At 39.9% G+C, this 8,293-nt stretch overlaps 1 long non-coding RNA gene across 1 annotated transcript; it reads left to right on the top strand.

Annotated features, from left to right (window-relative positions):
* The first annotated feature begins 3,650 nt into the window (after positions 1 to 3,650).
* Positions 3,651 to 6,682, top strand: LOC112146541. Its single transcript, XR_002919282.2, has 2 exons — positions 3,651 to 4,125; positions 5,716 to 6,682. It is a non-coding gene; the product is annotated as an uncharacterized LOC112146541 (long non-coding RNA).
* The last annotated feature ends 1,611 nt before the right edge of the window (positions 6,683 to 8,293 follow it).

The raw sequence follows: 8,293 nt of genomic DNA, 5'->3' as shown, positions 1-8,293 counted from the left end.
CCTCCAAGAAATCCTTCAAAGGACATTTGTCAAAGACATGAAATCATCATGTCATCGTTTGATTACAGTGATGACAGTAGAGGAACAATAAAAAGGTCTCTTAAGTGAACCAACACTTTTAAAAGTTCCTCCTTATTTTGATATTTTCACAATAAAAGCATTCCTGTTCGCTCTGAAGAAACAATTACTTCACGTATTGACACAGCTTTTAAATTTACATTTTATGACAACTTTAGTTACAAACTAGATATATAGCATTAAATGCACTAATGCTGTTAGCTGAATGTGGCCGCTGAAGATACTAGTGCTGATAACTCAAAATGCTGAATCTGACAGCTCGCCAAAGTGTTAGTTAAATGTCAAATTTGCCAAAAAAACTGAAAAAAATGTCTAATTTTACACAAAAAACTAACACGGTGCTAAAATATTAGCTAATTCAAATTTGCATAAAGAATTTTAAAAATAGTTAATTTTAAAAAAAAGAATAAAAAAACAGATGGCATAATGCTAATATATTAGATAAACTCCAGTTTTGCCCTAAAGAAATAAAAAATTCTAATTTTGACAAAACAGCTAGCATGATGCAAAAAAATTTGGTTATCTCCAAATTTGCTTAAAGTAATTATAACTAGTCTCATTTTGACAAAACAGGTAGCATTATTCTAGAGTTTTAGCTAAACTTCAAATTTGCCTAAAGAAAATAAAAAAGTCTAATTTTGATCGAACAGCTAGGATAAAGCTAAAATATTAGCTAAACTTCAATTTTGCCTAAAGAACTTAAAAATGGTCTTATTTTCACAAAACAACTAACATAATCCTAAAATTGTTGCTAAATACCAGATTTGCACAAGAACACTTCAGTCAATGCGCAATTAGCCAAAAAAAGCTAGCACATTTGATAAATACTAGCTAAACTCCAAAATAGCCTAAAATTCCTCAGTAAACTAAATTAGTCAAAAATGTTAGCGTGTTGCTAAAATAGAAGCTAAACTCGAAACTAACCTAAAAAACCCCAGTAGATAACAAATTAGCCAAAAACGTTGGCTTGGTCCTAAAATATTTACCATACTCCAAATTAGCATAAGGAATCTTCAGTAGATGCCAAACTAGCATAAAAGCTAACACATTGCTTAAATACTAGCTAAGCTCCAAAATAGCCAGAAATTCCTCAGTAAACTAAATTAGTCAAAAATGTTAGCCTGTTGCTAAAATAGAAGCTAAACTCTAAATTAGCATAAAAAACCTCAGTAGATAACAAATTAGCCAAAAGCGTTAGCATGTTGCTAAAGTATTAGCAAAGCTTCAATTTTGCTTTTTTCTCACAGTAAATCCAGTTTGTTCTGTTTCTCTTTGAGAGTAAAGTTTCTGTTTATTTATTCACCTAAACATATCCATAACTTGACCTCATAGATGTAACGTCTGGTAGAAAGCACGATTCAGGCCTCAGAGATCCCTTGAAACGGGATCATTCACGGATTCAGATTTCCAGATCCTGTCAGGAGAAGTGCTGCTGGATTCACGATGATCTCGTGTTTGTGATGGTTTACGGCTCCACTCAGGACACATAAACAGTCCAGCAGCTGCTCGCGGCGGCACGCTGGATTCTTCCCTGCAGAAAGTGAAGCAACATAAACAAAGACGCATGAAACCAAGAGCTGCTCTGCTCCACTCCGGCTGCAGAACTAATCGGGTCAGCCGCGATGCATCCGGCCTCCCGCTGCGAGCTGCAGATGTCCGGCTGCACATCTGCAGAACCCGCCATGACCTCTCTCTGCAGCTCCTCGATGCGTTCAGGAAGCGGTTGTCCGGCGGCGAGGACCTGACCTCTGACCTGACCTCTGACCTGCCAGTCCTCCTCTTGGATCTCAGGATAGGAACTGAGGAATCATCCGTCCGTGAACAACAATGACCTCTGTGCGTCACCGATCCCAAAGCTGGCACCTGGAACATGTTAAATGGGCCTGAATTCAGGGTGGAGCGCCGCCGCCGTCATTTCCACACCGCCGAAAACTTTCACAGAGTAAGTATCACAGAATGATAATCTGAGTCTAAACCACAAAATGTTTTTAGTGGATTTCATCACGTCTTTTGATAGATTTCAAACAGTTCCTGAAGAAAAATCATCTAAAGCCCAACATGCTTCAGCTCTCCATGAAGGGGAATCTAAATATGTTGTTAGCAAACGGTTTCCTGGCGTAGTGGAGATACGTTTTGACTTAACAGCCTTAAAGAATTTAAGATTCAAATCAGTTAGAAAAACATTTGATTTCTGCCTTCTTGTTTTTATTTGGAAATTCACCAATTTGCAGGTTGTCTGTAACCTGTCGTTTGATAAAAAAACCTTATGTTAGCTTAGGTTTTGACAACATCTGAAGAGTTTAAGTTCACCGAAGTTAAACCAGATTACTGAACGGTAGCTCCGCCTCCTTTTGATTGTATCTGAGAACTGGAATGAGTGAGTGTGACATCATCCGTAGAAAACGGCTCACTTCTACTCTCGTTTTCCTCCGATATGGAAGCTGCCATGTTGGAGCCAGGTGGCATCAGTAAGCAGTGATTGGTCAGTTTGAGTTACTATGGCAACCATTCTCACCCATCAGCCTGTTGGAAGGCCACACCCGACTATATAACAGCAGGCATCACGAAATCTGTCAAACGTTTTGAATGTTAGGTGAGGGAGCCAGCAGGCTCCGCCTACTTTTATTGAGGCATCTGATTGATCAATTCATAACTTGAACCATAGAGATAATATCACCAAAAAAAGGAGGATTATGACAAACTCATCAGTTAAAAAATGATTATTTTGACCAATAGAATGAGTAATAGCTGTTTATTTTGCTATCAAAGTCTTTGGGATTCTGGCTTTTTGGAGCCACTTCCTGTTTGGAACTACAGGGGGGCGGGGCCACTCTGTCCAGTTTTCATATATAGTCAATGGGTGTCACTTATCAAGAGTCAAAAACTGATTTTTTTTTTTTATTTTGTGAGTAAAGACATGATTCATTCCTTTTTTATGTCCCTCAGCTGATGTGATGAATGTAAATTGTTAAAACTTTTCTTGCAAAAGTAAGAAAGATTTTTATTCACAATAAGAGTTTAAATAAAAGTTTGGTCAAAAACATAAAAGTAAGGTCAAATTTGCTTCCTAAAGGTTGACAAACGTTCTAACCAACAGCAAACGAGGAGATTTTTTTTTCGTTGCTATGAAATCAGAAATTGTAACTTTTGCAGACAGACATCAGAATTGGCTCATGCTTTCTTCAGCCTTAGAGAAAGAAAAAAGTCTGTGGTTGCTATGGACTCACCGCCTCCACGGAGCCTCCAGGCCTGAATCTTTGTCCGTCACAACTGAGAAAAAATCAACTCAATGAACTTGATTCAGTACTTTATTTGGTGATACTTGTATCGACTTAAAGTACAGCTAAGATGATATTTGATTTTTATTTAAAAGTAAATATGTAGTTCAGTTTTACTTTTGTTTTCCCCTTAAATGCTACTTAAATTACCAAAACAAACACCATGAATTTGATTGGGTTAGAGCAACTTGTTTATAAGATACAGTTGTAGTGCTTAATTTTCTGATCATTAAATAACATGTATTTTACTATTTTAATTTAGTGAAAAATGTATTAATATTCAGATAATTCTTGAATCACAAATTTAAGAACTTAAGAAATACTGTCTGGTGCTGCGTTGGGATATATCAGGATTCATACCGTATCACCAAACCCTTGCCAGTACCCCCCCTCTTTACTATTGAAACAAGCTTGATGTCCGCTGTATGAACTTTCGGACGATTCGTTTGGATGTAGGAAAACAAAAATGATCATTTCTATTTTTATTGCATCATTTCAAACTTTCTGGAGAAGCAAAGAAAACAGCAGAGAGGTTTGTGTCCCGGGGATGTTTTGGTGTCAGGAACGATCAGCTCAGAGGATGTCACGGCTCTGTCTGTTGGGTGGAGTTTCTCCCGTCACTATCTCTGAGCCAGATCTTCCTCAGCGCCGAGGTCTGGTGCCAGCGAGTCCGGCAGACCCTCAGGGACCGGAGACGGACCGACCGGCGCTGCAGCTGTCCGGGGTGGTCAGAGTCTCTTCCTCCAGTGTCTCACATGAGGTCCAGCAGGTTTGTTTGTGTTTTTCTCAGAAGACTGAATGTTCACTAGAGTGATCCAGCGAACAGAAAGGTCAGATTTGTGTATGTGTGTGTGGGGGGGGGGTCTTTGTTGTTTTATTGAAAAAAAAAGCTCCTCAAATTGAGTTCAACAATTTCCCCCAGAGATGAGAAAACGAAGTCAAAGATTTTGAGTTTTTATGTCACCATGGCAACAGTTTTTTAAAAGTGTGCAGAAAATACAAGTAATACAAGTTTCTGGTATGAACTAATATTTATATATATATAAATATATATATAATTAGAGTGCATAAAGGGCACCACCTTGGATCAAACTGTGATTTCACTCCTATAAAAATTGCAAAATTGTCCAGGTTGATCAGACTTTTTCTTTTCTTCCTATCATTTTTAAAAGATAATACAAGCCTTTAATTGCATGAGCGTTTTCCCTCCTTTAAAATGTGGAGTTACATTAATGCACATCACTCGCTCTGTCACTATTGATATAAAACTTTTTTCTCCGTTTGTTTTATCACAGATTCTCAGCAGATCCGTTATTAGTAATGGAAGAAAATTAAACATTGATGGTAAGGAAACATGGATGATGTACTTTTACGTAGAGATCCTAAAATAAATGTTCATTAGCTTGAGAGTAGTAATACAAGGACACGTTTGTGTGTGCATATGACATGCACGTAAACTGGAACTGGGTCTTAAAGGGGGCGGGGAATGGGCGGAGCCCATGACATCATCACGTATGCATTGGAAAGTAGGTGGACCTTATAGCACGTGACCAAAGAGACATCGCCATGGAGGTGGAGACTGCATGAGACGTGAACCAGAAGTGCGTCATAAAGGGGGCGGAGCCTATGACATCATCACGTGTATGTCGGATAGTAGGTATAAACCACGTGACCAAAGAGACGTCACTATCCAGGGACGTATGTCATTAAGTGGGCAGGGTGTGTGCACGCGCCTAACCATTAGTGCGTCATAAGGGGGTGGGGCATGGGCTCGTAGTATAAGCTCCGCCTACTTGATGAAGCACTTCCAGTTCACGTCCCGCATGCTCCGCCTACATGGTGACGTCTCTTTGGTCACATGGTATCAGGTCCATTGACTTTCTGACAAATACGTGAGGACGTTATGGGCTCCGCCCATGCCCCGCCCCCTTAATAAAGCTCTTCCTCTTCATGCCCGTGACGTCTCTTTGCTCATGTGGTATCAGGTCCATTGACTTTCTGACACATATGTGATGATGTCATGGGTCCGCCCATGCCTCGCCCCTTTTATGACGCACTTCCTGCTCATGCACAAACATACACATCCCAACGTGTACCTGTACTACTACTCTTGAGACATGAAGTAAATAAAATGGTTGCCATGGTTACCTTGGGTTTTAATGAAGCATTAATTCGTTTATGAATTCTAAAACTTTTTGAGAGATTCTTTACCGTTTTTGATCTTCCCGCTTCCTTTTAAACTGAAATGAAGTTCTTTCCTGGGCTGGGGGGGCGTCTCCTCCAGACTGAACTGGCTTGTAGGGCAGAGGTCAGTGATGAGGGAGGTGAACATGATCTTCCGTCTGCTCTGGATCCTCAGGCTGAGTTACTGCAGAGATGTTCCATGAGGTCAGCGAGGAGATGCTGTTACACAACCAGGAGACAGCTGAGGGGAGCTCCTGCAGCGCCGCAGACCCCCCAGGGCCGTTCACACCTGATTACCAACTCTTTGTCACCAGTCCTGATGGGGGGTGGATGTCCCGGAACGAAAAGAGTAAACGGTGATGAAGAAAAATGAAAGAATAGCAGCTAAAATGTGAAGTTTCAAGCAGAAAAATGTCTTTTTTGATTGTTTAACACTCATTTTGGGATAGATTATCAATAAACCACATCTGCACATTACATTACTCATAAATCTGCACCTAAAGAAAGCAAAACAAAAACATTATAAAAGTGGAGGAAGAGGAAAAGACCGTGGCTTCTCTGTGACAGTCCAGAGAAAACGTGTGACCACAAAGCTGCTGTCAAAGCAGAAGACGCCGGGAGGGCGGGGCGTCCCGCGCCGACGCTCCGAGGATCCTGCAGATCTGATAAAGGCCCGAAGAGAGCCCTTTCCTTCCTGAGCCGAGGACTGTTTGTGTTAGAGCGATCTGCGCCTCTTCTTCTGGGTGTGGGAACCGGCTCCTCCCAGAGTTCACGGTTTCCTCTGACGGCCGCCGTCCAACCGGAGAGGAGATCAGGATTCCAGTTTGTGGAGGTTTGGAACAGCAAAGCAAAAAATACAAAAAAGCTAAAATGTTAAAAGTCCAATCTGTTTCAGTTCTGGTCAAATAATTTAAAAATATTCCAGTTTTCCTTCCTGAACCACGTGACAGTGGAGATAAATGAGTTCTCACTGGGAGAAAAAGAACCAGAACTCATGAAAGAGCCGATCTTTCAGAACCAAAGAGTCCAAGAAAACAAGAAGAACAAGCAAAAATCAGGAAAGAGAGGTCACACATGCTTCACTTTTCTCCTCTTTTCCTGCTCCTTTAAAGACCAACTCCTATTAAAATCACTTTTTCTGTGTTTATAACATGTTCTTGTAGCATTTTTCTCGTGATGGAGGACACATACTAGAGAAGTTAAGATTAAAACTGCATTTCTGAGTATTTTGTCATTCAAATCATGATGGATCAGGAGCAGATGGGCGGGGCCAAAGTCTTCATACAATTCTAAATCCTCCACTTGCAGACAAATAGATCCATGGACGTCTTTGTTTTCCTCAAGTGAGCTGGAATCTGGATCAGAACTGTACGGCTGCATCGCTCTAATATTGATCTTTTTTATTTTTTAATGTTAATGTTAGCTTGGGCTTGTGAGGTGCTATATGTAAACAAAGGGCTGATGGGATATAAGCTGAGGCTAACTGCTATCCCTACAGTCTCGCCAAATCTCAGAGGTGAATTTCCTCTTAGAGGTGTCTTTTTTTAAAATAAAAGCCTTCATTCGCTCATAAATAATTAAATATCGTCTTCTCAGTATTTTAAATCAAAACAAGTATCACCAAATGAAATATCGGGATATATCGCCAAATTGATTTTTCACTACAGCCCTACTCATGATGTCCAGGTGATGCTATCGTACGTTGTCCACATTATAATTCAGGGGTGTCAAACTCATTTTGGTCCAGGGGACACATTCAACCCGTCTGACCTCAAGTGGGCGGGACCAGAAACATAATAGCAAAATAACTTATGGTGAACTTGTTATTTTTACAGTTGTTTTTGTATTGTTTTTTCTCAGTAAAAAAAAATGCCTTAAACAACATAGTAGCCTAATCAGTTATTTTTATTATATTATTATTATATTATTATAGAGGTATAACCGGTATTAGATTTTTGACGACATTTTGGTAATTGTGGTGTCACACCTGATCATTTCTATAGAAACTTAAAAGAGGTCAGGCTGGCGGGGAACCTAACTGCATCCTAAAGGTATGCTGTTTATTTCTTGATCTCTTGTCTAGTTATTTTCCTTTGCTCCTCCTAGTGGCGGAATTGTGCGTTGGAGCCATTTCTTCATAGAACCCCAAATCACCACAGAAATGGCCTAGAAACTTTCTTTTTTTAAACATCCTTATATATTTTTCTCTTTGAATGAGGCCCGTGGGCCGTATGTTTGACCCTCCTGCTCTAGTTGTTAGTAAGGTGTGAGGACTGAGTCCTTGCAGTCCGCAGGATTTGGGGATTTCCAAAAAGTAGAGAGAAACCTGTACGACACACCTGGATCTCACCAACTTCCCCTTTACGAGCCCTCAACATGTTTTATCAGTAGCTTTGTTTCCATTACACATATGTGCAAAAACTTTATAGACATTTTTGAAATGTCAAAAAAAAACACAATTTCACTGTTTCTATTACATCATAATTATACGAATAAACACAAACTAACTCAAGCAATGTTATTTAAAGTATGAACAATACTTTGATTGACAGCAGATACATTCACATTTCTACCACAGCACTAGCGCTCATTATCATCTATCAAAGGAGACGTCGGCGTCTTATTGAGGATGAAGGGATTCTGGGAAATCGTAGTTGGTGATTTGTGGGACCTCATGTGGCGCCCACTGAGCTAAGTGTTGTATCCAGTTGTTGGTCACATGACTCATTTAATTTTAAAAGTGTTTCCATTGC

Source organism: Oryzias melastigma, linkage group LG8, assembly GCF_002922805.2.
Source record: "Oryzias melastigma strain HK-1 linkage group LG8, ASM292280v2, whole genome shotgun sequence".
Classification (NCBI taxonomy): Eukaryota; Metazoa; Chordata; class Actinopteri; order Beloniformes; family Adrianichthyidae; genus Oryzias; species Oryzias melastigma.
This window is presented reverse-complemented; position numbering and strand designations above follow the sequence as displayed.